At 40.0% G+C, this 18,216-nt stretch overlaps 1 protein-coding gene across 1 annotated transcript in view; it reads left to right on the top strand.

Annotated features, from left to right (window-relative positions):
* Positions 1-18,216, top strand: part of LOC129765298 (NADH dehydrogenase [ubiquinone] 1 alpha subcomplex subunit 11) — a 245,029-nt gene that overhangs the window by 48,919 nt on the left and 177,894 nt on the right. The gene's annotated exons all lie outside the window — the stretch shown is intronic.

Raw genomic sequence — 18,216 nt, 5'->3', positions numbered from 1 at the left:
GAGAATGAACCACGAACTGGCGCAACGCTACGGCGAACCCAGCATTCAGAAAGTCGCCAAGGCTGGACGAGTGCGATGGGCAGGGCATGTTGCAAGATTGCCGGACAGCAGCCCTGCAAAGATGGTGTTCGCATCTAATCCGGTAGGAACAAGAAGGAGAAGAGCCCAGTGAGCGAGGTGGTTGGACCAGGTGGAGCAGGACTTGGCAAGAATCGGTGCAACCGGGAGTTGGAGAACTGCAGCCATGGACCGGGTTTATTGGAGAAGAGTAGTGAATCAGATCTAATCTCAATGGGATGTAGAGTCATAGTAAATAAATAAAATAAATAGAAGGAAATCTTCAAAAGTGCGTCTTGAAGAGGAAAACAAAACTAACTTCTAACTAACTTCGATCTTTAAAAAAAGGCCGAGGACAATAAGACAAGTTTGGCTATTATGACGAAATCATTGTTAAACTGGTAACGGATTACCGTTTGATTTTTTACGACCAATATTTTGCGGCTGCCGTCGTTCATTTTCCCTTGAAATAAAATCTGTCTGGACTAGGGCAGGTTGCCGATCAATTTTCCTGATGGCAATAATTTGCTGTCAGGCCATTATCATATTGTATGTATTGGAAAAGTATGTTGTGGCCGTGGCGGGAAGCCGGCCTTGCTTAAATGCAGCTTGTTGTGGCCATGGCAGGATGCTGTACTTGCTTAAATGCAGTATATTGCGGCCGTGGCGGGAAGTCGGCCTTGCTTAAATGCAGTTTGTTGTGGCCATGGCGGGATGCTGGCCTTGCTTAAATGCAGTATGTTGTGCCCGTGGCGGGAAGCCAGCCTTGCTTAAATGCAGTATGTTGTGGCCGTGGCGGGATGCCGGCCTTGCTTAAATGCAGTTTGTTGTGCCCGTGGCGGGATGCCGGCCTTGCTTAAATGCAGTTTGTTGTGGCCATGGCGGGATGCTTAAATGTAGTATGTTGTGGCCGTGGCGGGAAGCTGGCCTTGCTTAAATGCAATATGTTGTGCCCGTGGCGGGATGCCGGCCTTGCTTAAATGCAGTATGTTGTGCCCGTGGCGGGATGCCGGCCTTGCTTAAATGCAGTATATTGTGGCCGTGGCGGGAAGCCGGCCTTGCTTAAATGCAGTATGTTGTGGCCGTGGCGAGATGCCGGCCTTGCTTAAATGCAGTTTGTTGTGCCCGTGGCGGGATGCCGGCCTTGCTTAAATGCAGTTTGTTGTGGCCATGGCGGGATGCTGGCCTTGCTTAAATGCAGTATGTTGTGCCCGTGGCGGGAAGCCAGCCTTGCTTAAATGCAGTTTGTTGTGGCCATGGCGGGATGCTTAAATGCAGTATGTTGTGGCCGTGGCGGGATACCGGCCTTGCTTAAATGCAGTTTGTTGTGGCCATGGCGGGATGCTTAAATACAGTATGTTGTGGCCGTGGCGGGATGCCGGCCAAATACCAGATGATAAAGGTTCTGGAATATAAAATTTGCATATTTCTAATATTCTTTGTCTCTCTTGTCTTTGTCTGTCTCTAGGAACATCCTTTTTTTTCTTGTTTTCTTGTCGATATTGTCCATTATAAAAGAAATATCCCCGAAACTGTAACTGTTAAAAATTACCATGAGCTACCGATTAGTTTATAGTTTACTGTTTACAATTCTTCCACTAGAGTGTATAAGTATGACCATTATATTTAGCGAATAACTATACGAAAGTTGAACATTTATATTTTGCTTTTGAACGTGAATCTAACGACGAATAGTTAATATATGGATCAGTTCAATCTAGTTACAAAAGGGACTGAAATCAAATAAGAATAGTCCGGTAATAATCTTATACATTTTATTTAATAAATATTCCACGCCACTAACATTAATTTATACATTTCATTCAACAATATTCTAGAATATGAAAAAAGGCACTTGTCCAAAATAGTTACTCCTATACTCGCGTCGGTGTGTCAGACCGAAAGTGTTAAAAAAGTGGCACACGTCCCCTTTGTAACGAAGCTAGAGAGAATCCCAAAGTCGTAGTGTTGATATTTTCTGAGAAATGAACGAATTATTGATTTCTCGGTCTGACAGACCAATGCGCGAGTATAGGTGTGTTAAAGAAAGGGTGGAGTGTAGAGTTCATAATGAAATATATATTCGATTTAAGTGCGATTCACATACAACATACACGTCACGTTCACGTCCCGTCACGTCACGATACGTCAATGATTCTACCATGCAATTCTCATGAAAACATTCACATACACCAGCAACGTAACGACCCGGCAGCATACGTTCAACGGAAACGACCGGCAGGATTTGTAGAAAAGAATAATTGACGGAGACGGACGGCTCGTTTGGTTTTTGTCTGGACTTTGTGTCTCGGCTTTTGTTTTGATTTGGTTGTACAGTAATTTACATCTGAATCAACATTAAGCTGATTGAACAGATCTGTGATGCAACATGTTTAATTAGACATGTTTACCTTTAATTGGACATTTTTGTAAATATTGAGTTCGGGGCCCAAATTATGGCCCCACATCGAAAGTCGCCACCAGTCGCTAATGTCCAATTACTGGTCAAAATCGACTCCAGTGCGACACTGAGTGGTGCCTCAGCATATCGCATTATAAGTAACTTACTGTACTTTTTATGCCAATATATCTCTTACCTCCAAATTTCGGAGTGAAAATCATTCGCGACTAGTTGAGAGAATTATTCTATTTATTATTATTGTTGAATAAGGGTCGGACTAAGGGGTTCAAGCATTTTAATTCAATGATTTTCATTGAATTTTTCAAAATTTAGGACTGATTCTAGGCATGCTGATTCGAAAGAGGGCATTGCAATTTAAAATTGTTGTAGATGGCGACACCATGAATACATTAAATAAACCATTCGTTTGACATTTGACGTGACGGGCTGGTGGAAGTATTGACTGCATGTGTGAATTGGTGGAGACGTTGACGGAACGTAGACGTTCTTCTCCGTAACGTTCTATGTGAATCGCACATTATATATAGACATGATCTATAAACCTTGATAGGTGAGCAAATTCCTACCTGCGAGTGTTTATCATTGGATGAACGGATCGGTGAATTCTGACGGAGGAAAACAAAGGAGGGTTTTTTTTGGAAAAGTCTAGACTGCAGGAGCAGAATTGTGATTAGAGTTGGAAAGAACCAAAGATTGACCGCGATAAACTCTACACAATAGAGGTGTGCGAATCAGCTCATCATGATGAACAGCTCTGATCATATCAGCTCATCTAAATGAGCTGTTCTTTATGAACAGCTCTTCAGCTCAGTTGTCAGAGCCGACTTTCAATTTGGGTTCCAAACTCGATAGCCACGAAGCCAGTTTGAAAATGTTAAAATTCAAATGAAATTTTTCACACCATATTATTAATTACTTGAAACACGTATTCCAGACTATTATTTACAACAGACTCGGCGAGTACAACATTTCCGACATTTTTACTGAGGCTTTACATTACAATAGAAAGTTTTCTTCAAAAAAAAAAAAATCTTATGAGATTTTTGCACCGCCTGCAAACAAAGTGTTTTTCATTGAAATAGAATACTCATTTGATACACAGAAGTTAATTTTCATTAATAATTTGAATTTTAAAAACGTGTTCATTCTGCCTGAGAGCCAATTATTATTTTTGGCGCCCCCTAAACTGGTAAACAAAGCTCAATGCCGTCAACGCGAATATAACAGTTGAAAAGACGAGGGACAAATGAAACTAAACTGATGTCTTAACACGAAGAGCGAGAGACGGTCAGTTCATTTGAATCTTACAGCTCACACACTCTCTTCAATTCTACAGCTCTTTTCTCTCATTCATCATCATCAAAGTGAGCTGAAGAGCTGTTTGATTTTTTTTGCGAGCTGTTCCGCGTCAACTCACTTCAAAGAGTCGATTCTTCGGAACAGCTCATGAGCGGATGGCACATCTCTACTACACAAGGTCATCATGGGCAAAAGAACTGGACACTCCACAAGACACTAGACACCAGTGCCTGGTGCTTAATTCGAACATTTGATTAATTTTCTTGAATTTATTTTCCCATTCTTAATAATGACCAAGACGAAAATGATGTTTGAATATTCTTATTTTTTTTTCCAAAAACTAGAAGTGGGTAGGACTGCCGTCCTGAATCCATTCTCAATGAATGAATAAATGATTGGATTTTCTGAAAGTTTGCTGAACGATCTTCTTGTAAATTTGTGAGTTAATGAGTATGAATTATCATCTATACAGGAAAAGACATAAAATTCAACTCTGTTGAACTAGCTGGTAATCCTGAAAAGAATCAACGGGTTCGCGTGGTTTTGTAGGGGCAACTGAAGATGGTTGATACATAGGGTTACCACCTGTCCTGATTTAGCAAGACATATCCTGATTTCGAGATCTATTTGGGGCGTCCTAATTTATTTTTTATAATCTAGCCTTTGTTTGCAATTTTGTTGCAGAATTCATTTAGAGATTTTATTTCACTGGCCACGGTGATGTTTTTCTGTTTCGTCTCGACATTCCAAATCATTTTTTTTTCAAATGTCTAAACGAAAGTGTCATTTTACCGTTGAATTGCGCCAGAAGTACCTCTTTTTTACAAAAAAAAAATAAGGATTAAGCGCCAATGCTGCATATGTGATTCATAAGTGTCGGTGGCTCATAGCCACCATAGCCAGATTTAGTCATTTTTTTTTAAACAGAAGTTTGAAATCAACAATGAAACATTACAGGTAGATCTGATTAGGAAAAAGCATATCCAAACACCGAAATTCAGTGGCTCAAAAAAATTTGGGTTCCAGAAGGAGGTCTTGCGTTTCATACCCGTGACTTGTACTTCGGTATTACCGAATTTGATTTCTGATGACTCTGAAACCGCCAAAAAATCTCCTGTGCTCGTAAAAAGAGAGACGCCATCATCTCCGGAGTATTTTCACGCATGGATCGCCCAAGAAACATGTTAAATAAATAAATTTCACGTCTTTTTATTTATTTGAATCTCAATGAATCACTATGGTTTGGTCATAATCTTATCTGTGACTGCCCAGTAAACATTGAATCGTATAATTTTGCACGTGCCAAGTCTTACAAGAAAGCAGAATAAATCATAATCGCATATAATATCAATCAAAGTATGTATCGTGTATATTTGAAATCGCATTAAATGTAAAAACTCGATTTTAAATACCATTATCAAATTAAGTCGCAATTCGGTATAATAAACATCAATTTTATGATGCACATTGTCGTAATATTAGGCTGTCAAAAAAGTCCTGCGGTATTTCCGCGAGGTGTCGTTGTAAGCGCGTAGTTTTGATTGTATTCATTGTATCGAGTCATGAGTTATAATGTCGCAAATATGGAGCAAAATAAAGAGAAAATCCGACATATTTTACAGTACTACTATGACAAAGGAAAAAATGCATCTCAAGCTGCCAATAAAATTTGTGCAGTTTATGGACCCGATACAGTTTCCATTTCCACCGCACAACGATGGTTTCAACGTTTTCGTTCTGGTGTAGAGGTCGTCGAAGATGCGCCACGCTCCGGAAGGCCTGTCGTCGAAAATTGCGACAAAATCGCTGAATTAGCCTAGAAAGACCGGCATAGTAGCAGCCGTAGCATCGGATAAGAGCTGGGGATAAGTCATCAAACCGTTATTAACCATTTGAAGAAGCTTGGATTCACAAAGAAGCTCGATGTATGGGTGCCACACACGTTGACGCAAAAAAATATCTTTGACCGTATCGACGCATGTGAATCGCTGCTGAATCGCAACAAAATCGACCCGTTTCTGAAGCGGATGGTGACTGGCGATGAAAAGTGGGTCACTTACGACAACGTGAAGCGCAAACGGTCGTGGTCGAAGCCCGCTGAAGCGGCTCGGACGGTGGCCAAGCCCTCATTAACGGCCAGGAAGGTTCTGCTGTGTGTTTGGTGGGATTGTCAAGGAATAATCTATTCTGAGCTGCTTCCCTATGGCCAAACGCTCAATTCGGACCTGTACTGCCCACAACTGGACCGCTTGAAGGTAGCACTCATGAAGAAGAGGCCATCTTTGATAAACAGAGGCCGCATTGTCTTCCATCAGGACAACGTCAGGCCACACACTTCTTTGGTGACGCGCCAAAAGCTCCGGGTGCTCGGATGGGAGGTTCTTTTGCATCCGCCGTGTAGTCCGGACCTTGCACCAAGTGACTACCACCTGTTTTTGTCCATGGCGAACGAGCTAGGTAGTCAGAAGTTAGCCACAAAAGAGGCCTGTGAAAATTGGCTATCCGAGTTTTTTAGCCAATAAGGAAGCGAGCTTCTATAACAGGGGTATTATGAAGTTGGCATCTCGTTGGGAACAAGTCATCGAACAAAACGGCGCATATTTGACTTAAAACAGATGATTGTAGCTAATTTTATGAACAAATGAAAATTCAAAAAAAAATACCGCAGGACTTTTTTGACAGCCTAATATATATTTAATCCGCATCATATGCGTATATTACGCTGATGCAGTTTGTGTGTCGTATAAGCGTATAATTCAAATCGATTCAGTACTGTAGTGAATCGTGTTGCATGCTGAAGAAAATCATGAAACAGTGAATCATATTAGATCCTAATAAAGAACATATTACATCATATTGAAATGTCAATTAAATGCTGATGCACTCGAAAGTTTTAACCGCTGTTGAATTAAATTTCAGATCGCCTCGCGAGATAGCTGGTGGATGATAATCCAGACGACCGGAGTTCGAACCCACATCGGAGCAGTTTTAACCAAACATCAATCTGTGCCATTTCAAACATTCATATTCCACTCCCAACACAAGTCAATCAAACAACTATTATTTCTACTAACATAAATACTCATATATAAAAATGGCGATTCGTGAGGCTATAATAAACATTTCACGAAAATATTTTGTTTTTTGACGTAGGACTACGTCTTTCATTTCTATACCGGGGTGTAAAACCAAACTTTCGAGAACGAAAGCGTTACGCCGGAGACCGAGATTTTGAGCATTAATAGCTCTTAAACAACTGAATGAAATGGTATGATAAACACTTCATTTGAAAGATAAAATGTCTACGCGTCATATACTTGTTACTTTTTCATCCAAAAACTTGTTTCAATAGTCTTAAAATTGCTTTCAAAACAGGCTATTGAAATCACCAATCGGTATATAAGCGAGCGCCGCTCGTAAACCCACTCAGTTATGATTGAACAGCGATTGGAGCATGTTGTCGCTGTTGTTGTGAAGCTAATTTCGTTTATCATGAAAGCGCTGATGAACGGTGTCACCAAGATCCTGTTTGTGCACCTAAGGCCAAAAGGGAATCCATCAGGAGGAGAGTGATGCCACGGTTCCGCTTGAAACATCGGAGCAGCCACCACACACACACACATACACGCGCGGAATTCTCGTTGCTATCATCGTTGCTGAAAAATAATATGCCAGTTCCCCTGGGAATTGAAAAATACATTCATGCGAAATAGTTTATTTTAATGTTTTCTATCCATATAACACTGCAACCAAATACATTTGGTTTTGTTATTTTTCAATCAATCGCAATTAACAGGAAAGCTTCTGAATATTTTTTTCCCCATCAGTGGAAATTTTCATATCCAATATTGGATGCATAACATGAAAAACGGAAAATGTTTCACATCGCGAAAATCAAGTCATTTTCGAGCGATTATTTGCTTTCTACTCATATAATGCTGCGACCAAATACATTTCGTTTTTGATTTTTTCAATCAAGTGCGATCAACGTAAGACCACGTCTTTCGGCAATTTATTAGAGGTGCAATGAATCTTTAGGAATTCCCGCTCTACGCGCACTGACAATGTTTACTCAACAATTTCTCAAACTAGAAATGGGTGTTGTGAGAAAGGATTAGCGAACGCGAAAACGACAAACGGGAGAAAGATACGTTTGGAGGTTGAAGGAAATTGGCAGAAAACTTCTTCATTCTATCATTCAAATAATGTGATTAATACCACATCGTTTTGCCAGAAAGAGATTATTAATGCTCAAAGGAGGAATCGAGTCCTCCGAGGAAATTACCCAGCGCAAATAAGAGTCGACTATCGATTGCGGCATTCGTACACAAATAATTTTATAATGCAGTTTCACCAAAGTGATTTCTTCGGATATATTCACTACATCATGTCATGTATTTCATATTCTTCATTAAGAAATCCATATCCATGGCACCTACCGGTACCGAATTATTATCGAAACCACGATTTTCGCTAAATGCTCCTTTCAGTTCGGCCTGTAAAAAACTTTTCTGTACTCTAATCCATCAAATTTGGAGCCCTGAAAAGGGCCGTTGATTATATGCTAAGCTAATATAGCACGCTCTCCTCGGATACAATGGGCCAGCTGGATGTCCTTGGGCATGATGTGACGCGTTTTGCAGGGATAGCACATAAATTGGTATCTTCGAATAAGCCTCCTGCAGCGTCATAGCCGCGGAACTTTGGAAGCGCAAGTCGGTTTTGAAGTCCTGAGCAATTCCACGAACCAAATGCTGCAAAGGTAGCTTGCGGATCAGCAATTCGGTCGACTTCCGATAGCGATGAATTTCACGCAAAGTTCCCGGTCGATAGCGATGTGGCTTCTCCACCTATCCTGCTACTGGTGCGCTTATCCGAGCTGACTTCGTGTGCCTTACCACCGAATGACTAATGAGCTCGAGTCCTCACGGTGCGAGAGTAGAGTAAGAAATGAACGAAAGCAAAGGAAGCGTCATTTTATAAACCATAAAAGTATAGAATCTAAATCCCACCCTTATTATATTCGTGAGTATACAGTAAGCTTATACAATAAAGAGGGTGGGGTTTACATTCGATTCTTTTATGTTTTATAAAATGACACTTCCCTTGCTTTCGTTCATTTCTTACTCTACTCTCGCACCGTGAGGACTCGTTTCATCGGGACTAAGCAGACAGCTCGTTAGTCTTTCGGTGGCAAGGCACCACGAAAGCAGCTCGGATAAGCGCATCAGCCGCAGGAAGCGTGAAGAAGCCACATCGCTATCGACCGGGAACTTCGCATGAAATTCGTCGCTATCAGAAGTCGACCGAATTGCTGATCCGCAAGCTACCTTTGCAGCATTTGGTTCGTGGAATTGCTCAGGACTTCAAAACCGACTTGCGCTTCCAAAGTTCCGCGGTTATGACTCTGCAGGAGGCTTATTCGAAGATACCAATTTGTGTGCTATCCATGCAAAACACGTCACATCATGCCCAAGGACATCCAGCTGGCCCATCGTATCCAAGGAGAGCGTGCTATATTAGCTTAGCATATAATCAACGGCCCTTTTCAGGGCTCCAAATTTGATAGATTAGAGTACAGAAAAGTTTTTTACAGGCCGAACTGAAAGGAGCATTTAGCGAAAATCGTGGTTTCGATAATAATTCGTTACCGGTAGGTGCCATGGATATGGATTTGATAATGAAGAATATGAAATATATGACATGTTGTAGTGAATATATCCCCATATCGAAGAAATCACTTTGATGAAACTGTTTACCGTTTGTCGTTTTTAATTGTTGGGAAAGGGCATTATTTCTGCTGACTAAATTCCAAGAAAAAATCCATTCCTTCTTTAAGCGTGATTCATTCTGCCTCGGATCAACGGAACAGTATGATAATCATTTCATACAAAAGATAAAATGTCCAAGAGTTATATGTTTGCTATTTATTGAGTCGAAAAATTGTTTCAATAGCTTAATGATAGCTTCGAAAACAGGTTATTGAAATCATTCGTATCCGTATGTAGCGCGCCCACTTGGAAACCCATTAATCTTATTGGAATGTGAGATGGGGGAGCTCATACTTACGTCTATGCATTATGCTGTACACTACAGACTTTTTTTCTCCGTACTGATTAAGAAGCCGACCGAACTATCGGTCGACAAGTCAGTCTGCAGTCGGCGGGGGCTCTTAATTTCGTTTTTGCAGGCCGAACCGAAAAAATTTCAGTCGAGTTAACTCTTTTTTACAGTAATGCTTTTGAATCCGGACACTTTGCATTACATTCAATATCATACCACAGCCATAACGTTTTTTTCATGTTGAATTTATGCGATTAATAGTTGCTAATATAGTTACTGATAGTTTCTTAATAGTTACTAATCAATCGCATTAATTCAACATGCAGAAAATGTTGTGGCTGCGGTATGGTATTAAATGTAACGCAAAGTGTCCGGATTCAAATACATTACTGTATACTTACTTCGATGTTATTCGTTTCTCTCTCAGGGTAAGCAACGAATATAGGTTATTGATAAGGGTGGGGTTTAGATTCTATACTTTTATGGTTTATAAAATGACGCTTCCTTTGCTTTCGTTCATTTCTTACTCTACTCTCGCACCATGACGACTCGTTTGTTTGGGACCAAGCAGATAGCTAGTTAGTCTTTCAGTGGTAAGGCACACGAAAGCAGCTCGGATAAGCGCACCAGCCACAGGATAGGTGAAGAAGCCACATCGCTATCGACCGGGAACTTTGCGTGAAATTCATCGCTATCGGAAGTCGACCGAATTGCTAATCCGCAAGCTACCTTTGCAGCTTTTGGATCGTGGAATTGCTCAAGACTTCAAAACCGACTTGCGCTTCCAAAGTTCCGCGGTTATGACGCTGCAGGAGGCTTATTCGAAGATACCAATTTGTGTGCTATCCACGCAAAACGCGTCACATCATGCCCAAGGACATTCAGCTGGCCCATCGAATCCAAGGAGAGGGTGCTATATTAGCTTAGCATATAATCAACGGCCCTTTTCAGGGCTCCAAATTTGATGGATTAGAGTTTAGAAAAGTTTTTACAGGTCAAACTGAAACGAGAATTGTCGTGTGGATGGCATACAGCATCGAGAAAATTCCGGAAAGATCTAATCGTTGCTGAAAAATAATCTGCCAGTTCCCTGGGAATTGAAGAATACATCCATGCGAAAGAGTTTATTTTAATGTTTTCTAATTATATGGCGAACACAGCGACCAAATACATTTGATTTCGTAATTTTTCAATCAAGTGTAATTAGCTGGAAAGCTTCTGAAGATTATTCTTTCCCATCAGTAGGATATTTTCGTATCCAATATTGGATGCATAACATGAAAAACGGAAAATGTTTCGTATCGCGAAAATTATATAATTTTCAATCGATTATTGCTCAGTCGCCGAAATTTTCATACTCAGAGAGTTCATTCTCCTCTAGTTTGCCTTCCAAATTGCCATCGTAAACCACACCTTCTCTCGATTCAATCACGCACGAAAAGCATACTGAAATGATATTGTGGTGGTGAAACCGATTCATTTTTCGTGAGGCGTCGTGCACAAATTACGTAACGCGATAAGGGGGGAGGGGGTAGATGTTGCGTTACTTTCTGTTTATTAGAGATAGGAAATTGCGTTACGAAAGGGGGGGGGAGAGGTGGTTCAGAATTCGGATTTTTGGCGTTACGTAATTTGTGCACGACGCCTGAGGACATCGACAAGATAACATCAATACTGAACGAGCTGAACGGCGAGGGATCGAGGGATTCATTACCTGGCCTGACCTGACCTGAAATGCAATCAGTTTGTTTTAACTGTGAGGGAGCGCAGAAAAGCCGATGCTGATACTCTCGTGACCAAGAGAGTATCAGCATCGAAATACGGTTCCTCGGGAAGACATAGAAGCAGCCGCCACACACACACACACATACACGTGCGCAACTCTTTTCGTTTGCTGGTTATCGAGAGGAAACCTGGAAAGAAATGATAGTTGCTGAAAAATAATCTGCCAGTTCCCCTTGGAATTGAAAATTACATTCAAGCGAGTTTATTTTAATGTTTTCTATCCATATAATACTGCGACCACATACATTTGGTTTTGTGATTTGTCAATCAAGTGCAGTTAGCAGGAAAGCTTCTGAAGATTATTCTTCAGAACAAGGTTTTTTGTATCCAATATTGGATGCATAAAACCTTGATGCTCCAACGTAACACTCTCGTTTTTGAAGTCACCCAAATATTTATTTATTCATTCATTCAGGATGGATTTAGATTCAACTTCAAACAAATTATCTCTAAATCAACGATAGTCCTACGTCACCCTTGCGGTTATACCATAGATATAACCCACTTCCTGTTTGTTCTATGTCTTTAATAAATCGTATATGAGTATGGCAAAAGTCGCTATTATAGCCGGTCAAAGTTGCATATTCATCCAAACAAATTCGGTAAGCATTTGCCATGTATGTATATGGCCTCCACTTTTGCATGCATATGCCAGTTAGGCGCATTATATGCCAACCAAATTTTAGGGCATATGATGTTATATATACGCTTGTTATGCGATTTAATGTTTGCTGGGTGGTGTCCTGATTTTCAACTCCGACCAGATGGTATCCCTATTGATACATGATACATTCTTTTTTTTTCTCTATTATAGTGACTTCCAACACATTTCGGCTAGTTCGTCACTTTTACTTCCATTTTTGGAAGAATGTCTTGAGTGAGAATTGAACTCGTGATCCCTGTGTGAGAGGTATGGATGTTACCACTACGCGAGATCGCCTCCACCTGATACATTCTTGTTCTCGTGAGAACAATACACGAGATTTGTGCCCTTACTTCCAGTATGTATCTCTTCTTATAGACACTTACTGTCACCACAGAACGATTTTATATTTGCTCCTCCAGCACCATTATATATTTTTGACAACGTATAAAATCAACAACGCTAACGAGTTCGAAAATTTATGGAACCCATAATTGCTTCCGCTCCAATCTGCTCCAAGCTTTTCTTAAAGTTGGCTTACTTAAGATCTAGGATCGACTGAGAAGTCGACGTCTGGTGGCGACTTTCAATCAGGGGCCATAATTTGGGTTCCAAACTTGATTTTGAAAAAAAAAATCCAACTAGAGGCGAAAATGTCCAATTAGTCGTGTCACATTACAGGTCTGTCCAATTAGCTAGATGACGAATTAGGGATAATTTACTGTATCAACTTAACCAGAAAGATCCTTCTCAGCGCACCCTTTTCCATAACTAACGATACCAATCCAGCGGTCCGCCAGAATCTTCGGTGCAGGAATCGATTCCTCATTGCAAAAATACCCAGCGCAAAAAATACAATACATTGTTTTCACTAAAGGTTCCGTTTAGACCGATAGTGGAATGCGAAAAGGATTGATCAGCTATGCTCTTCAAAGATTCGAAATGCAGCGACATTTTATCTTTCGAATGAAGTTATTATCATAGCACTTCGGGAAGTTTCAATCATAATGACGCTCAAATTCTTGTACCTCTAACGAAACTCTCTCGTTTTCAAAAATTTTGAACTTACCCCCCAAAACAGAAATTAATGATATATATAGCGAATTCGTTTTTAAAACTGAGTCAGTGCCACAATGACTCTGTAATAAAAAAATGTTTTCAGTTTCACGAATGCGGTGGTTTGTTGGTGTGCGTTATATTGTCTGATATGTTTATATTTGCGACGACAAATGTACAGTGTCGACGTCTGGTGGCGATATGAGTGCTTGGAAGGTTAAGTTCTTCTCTATCAGATCAGAAGGGGCAAGTGCAGTGTAAAAATATAAAAGTTTGAATGAAAATTTTTACACCATATTGTTTGATTACCTAACACATGTAGTTCTGACACTCACTTAACCATTTGTCGATGCATTTCCTGTTTGTTCCAGAAATAATTACTCTTATAATATAAAATCATCATTAGACACAGTTTTCGTTCAATATGTTTCAGCGATATAGGAAAAAAACCTCTTATTTGATCACATAAAATAGATATACGATACGTTAAAGTAAATTTTCATTCATAATTTTGATTTTGGAAGCATGTTTATTCCACCTGAATATCCATCATTATTTTCGCCTCCCAATGAAGGCACACGTAGCTTAATGCCATCTACTCGAATATACTCTTCAAAATCAGAATCCGAATTGGATTACGATTCCAATAATACAAAAGCAAAAGCAGCAGGTTTTCCATTTTCATAGTCTTCATTTTTAGATTTTCCAAAACAATACTTGGAACTTGACAGTTCAGTATAGTTGTATTGGTGAACCCGAGTGCCAACCCGTGAAACATATCAGTGCGAAACTAACAGCTTTCGGGGCGAACTAGTGCGACACTGAGTGCGAAACTGAGTGAATAAAAAAACATTTTGACAGCAGTTAGTGCGGCACTGGGGTTGAAACTGAGCAAAAACGAATTCGCTAATAGTCTGCGTCAAAGTAGTCGATTCTCTTTGCTAAACCAGGGCAGTATACAGGCGTGCCCGTTGTCATCCCGGTAATGGAAAACTGTTTCCACCATTACTCGGGAAATTTTCGATGAAGGCGTTCCACCCCAGATCGACCAAGCTGTTCACAAGACAAAAGTCCTACTGTTCAATTTACTTTGAACATATAGAAAAGACTCGTGGCCAAAATAACACCAGAAAACTCTTGCCTTCGTGGAATTAGTCTTTCAGAAACATAAACAAATTGAAAAACTAAAAACCAATCACGTTATGAAAATTGTCAAATTTCGAACGTTTATTGCTAAGTTATTTCTTACTTGATTTCAATGGTTTCAATTTGATATGTCGATCATCTGAATCGCTGCAGTGGTTCACAAGTTATAAATATTTGAAAAAAATCTCTTTTGGAAAAATGAGAAATTTTTTTTCGGAACACCCTAAAATGGAAATGGGCGCTCTAATGAAAAAAAAAAACAAAAAATACGGGTCTAATATTTGACGATAAGGAACAAAGCCACCATTTTTCACGAAAATCTGTATAAGTACATAAGTATATGTAGCTCTCACACTCTATCTCAGAAAAGGACACGACTTCCAAGCTCATCTAATGACAAACTATAGTCACGCCACTTCAAGTATACTGTGACTCAACCCATCTCACGCCATTCGCCATTCAGAATAAGGAACAATGTCATCGATATGAAATAATACTATAATAGGGATTCAAATATAAGTGAGTTAACGTCACGGCTGCAATTTCTCACTGTCACTGCATATATTTGGGCTACTATGACGACCATTGCAACATCACCACTAAACGACGTACAACAAAACAAATTCTTCATTGTTCACTCTCTGATGCTTAATAGTTTGTCAGAGTGTTTTGACGGTCAAAGCACGTTGCAAGTCAGCGCACTATGATCGTCAAGACGAGAAATTCCATGCTACTTGATGTAATGGAAGTTTACACGTTTACCAAGGTGTATTTGTTTACATTGAGTTACATGAACACCATTCTCATATAAAATGCTAAAACGCGAGGGGAACAAAGGATATAAATGAGTCTAAACGATTTTTCAAATAGGTGGATTTGGATATCGGGCACAAATTTCAACGAAGAGAGAAATTTCTTCATTTTTTCAACATGTAGAGATTGTTCAAGCTTTGGTCAAATATATATTCTGTTGTCTAAATGATTTGTTATCGCTCACACGTTATCGCGTGTTCAACATAGTATTTACTCCAATAAATACAAGAAACAGCAACTGGAACGAAAATCGAAGCTTTGCTCGATGAAGATAAAATGCAATCTGCGACAATCATCAATTCGTTACTGGTTACACACGATTATCCCTAAGGTTTCGACGAAAGCTTGGTTTAAGGGATTGAATGTCGGTCGTGATTTCATTCGCGTGATATCTCGGCTTATGTCCAATCACTACAACCTAAACGCGCATCTCTATCGCATTGGGCTCGCAGCAAACAATCTTTGTGATTGTGGCGATGGCTACCACGACATCGAGCATGTTGTCTGGTCGTGTATCCGGTTCCATGCTGCTCGCTCTCAGCTCTCTAGAGCACTGAGAGCACAAGGCATACAATCGGATATCCCCGTCCGGGATATCTTAGGTAGCCGTGATCCTGATCTTCTGCTTCATTTATACCTGTTCCTCAGAAACGCCGATATCAACGTTTAATGACGTTTCCTTCGTTGTGTCCCCGTTTCATATCCCTCCTATCCAAACGATAAACTTTTACTTAGTCGCGGCAATACATACACACACTCTTTACAGATGCACGGGCCGAAGGTTGTGCAGTCCACTGATCATTCATCAAGAGCCAAAGGTTGTACCGCTCATGACAACTCTACACGAACTGATGATTGCGCCGGCTAGTGACCATTCTATCCTGGATTCCTCGAGTCGAGAAAGACGCACCACGCTAGATATGGGGTACAGACTAGGGGGGCGTTGCTGATTAATGGTCAGCTGCATCCCAATAGGAAGTAGCCCGTGTCGGGCACACGTATAGAGCATCGAAGACTGCAACATACCAATTATGAGAACACTTGTAATACTAACCTCGAGCCAACCGCGAGTAATCGGTTACATATTACTAACATAGTTGTAAGACAAAAATTGTCAAAATATTGGACTCCCGGCCCCGTCAGGCTAACGCCACATGTGCCTTAATAAAAAATATATTTTGGAAAAAAAAATCAATTCGTTACTGACGATTTTACCGCCTACTTGATCGGTCAAAGCATATTTGAGGGGCTTAGAATGCAAGGGCTGTAAGTGACTTGATCGATTTCTCTTCATTAACTTTTTCTTTACTTAATAACTCAACTGCAAAAAAGATCCAATTTAAGTTTGCTATATAATCCGGTAGATGAGGTTCTGAACTATCTTCCACATTTTCAAATACAGCTGGGAATGTATTTACAGCTAATAGCGAATTCGTTTTTAAAACTGAGTCAGTGCCAAACTGACTCTGTAATAAAAAAACGTTTTCAGTTTCACGAATGCGTTGGTTTGTTGGTGTACGTTATATAGTCTGATTTGTTTATATTTACGACGGCAAATGTACAGTGTCGACGTCTGGTGGTGATATTAGTGCTTGGGAGGTAAATTGTTCTCCATCAGATCAGAAGGGCCAAGTGCAGTGTAAACATATAAAAGTTTGAATGAAAATTTGTACTTCATATTGTTCGATTACCTAACACATGTAGTTCTGACACTCACTTAACCATTTGTCGATGCATTTCCTGTTTGTTCCACAAATAATTACTATTATAATATAAAATCATCATTAGACACAGCTTTCGTTCAATATGTTTCTGCGATATCGGAAAAATCCTCTTATTTAATCACATAAAATAAATATTCGATACGTTAAAGTAAATTTTCATTCATAATTTTGATTTTGAAATTTATTCCACCTGAATATCCATAATTATTTTCACCTCCCAACCCTGTACGTGCTTTCAACACGTACAGGGTGGGCCATTTAAAGTGGAAGGATTTGTTTTTGCAATAGCAAAGTAAAGAAGTGGAATTAAAAAAATTTTTTTTTTAAATTCATTTATTTTGGTCCAAGGAGATTTGTTCTAACTACTTTTTGATTATGATATCTCGTAAATGACCGCCTCTGGCCTTGACCGCAAAATGTGCCCTTTTTTCGGCATTTTCCGTCACTTTGCCCAATGTTTCGGCCGATATGGCAGCAATTTCTTGTCGGATATTGTCTTTCAGCGCAGCCAGGGTCCTTGGTTTACCAGTGTATACCTTGGATTTTAAATATCCCCATAAAAAAAAGTCAGGACGCGTCAAATCAGGTGATCTCGGTGGCCAGTCATAATCGCCGTTTTTCGATATTAATCTTCCGGGGAACATTTCGCGCAATAATTTGGTCGTGGCAGCCGCTGTATGGCATGTAGCGCCGTCCTGTTGGAACCAGTAATTGTTCAATTCATTTTCACGAACAAATGGCAATAAAAAATCGGTTATCATTTTTATTTTTCCACGCACGTTTAGTTAACACAATTGAGAAGTTATTTTGAATGTACAGCTAAACAATTTGAGCGCGTTGTTTAGGTGTGTATTGTTCCATGGTTAAAATTGTACTGAAATGACGCTTCCAACGCGGTATGACATTTGTTAATCTGACATCTCTGTCAAAAGTTATGGGGTTGCCAGATGCTTCCACTTTGAATGGCCCACCCTGTAGCTTAATGCCGTCTACTCGAATATACTCTTCAAAATCGGAATCCGAATTGGATTACGCTTCCAATAATACAAAAGCAAAAACAGCAGGTTTTCCATTTTCATAGTCTTTATTTTTAGATTTTCCAAAATAATATTCGGAACTTGACAGTTCAGTATAGTTGTATTGGTGAACCCAAGTGCCAACCCGTGAAACATCTCAGTGCGAAACTAACAGTTTTCGGGGCGAACTAG

The sequence above is a fragment of the Toxorhynchites rutilus genome, chromosome 2, assembly GCF_029784135.1.
Source record: "Toxorhynchites rutilus septentrionalis strain SRP chromosome 2, ASM2978413v1, whole genome shotgun sequence".
Taxonomy (NCBI): Eukaryota; Metazoa; Arthropoda; class Insecta; order Diptera; family Culicidae; genus Toxorhynchites; species Toxorhynchites rutilus.
This window is presented reverse-complemented; position numbering and strand designations above follow the sequence as displayed.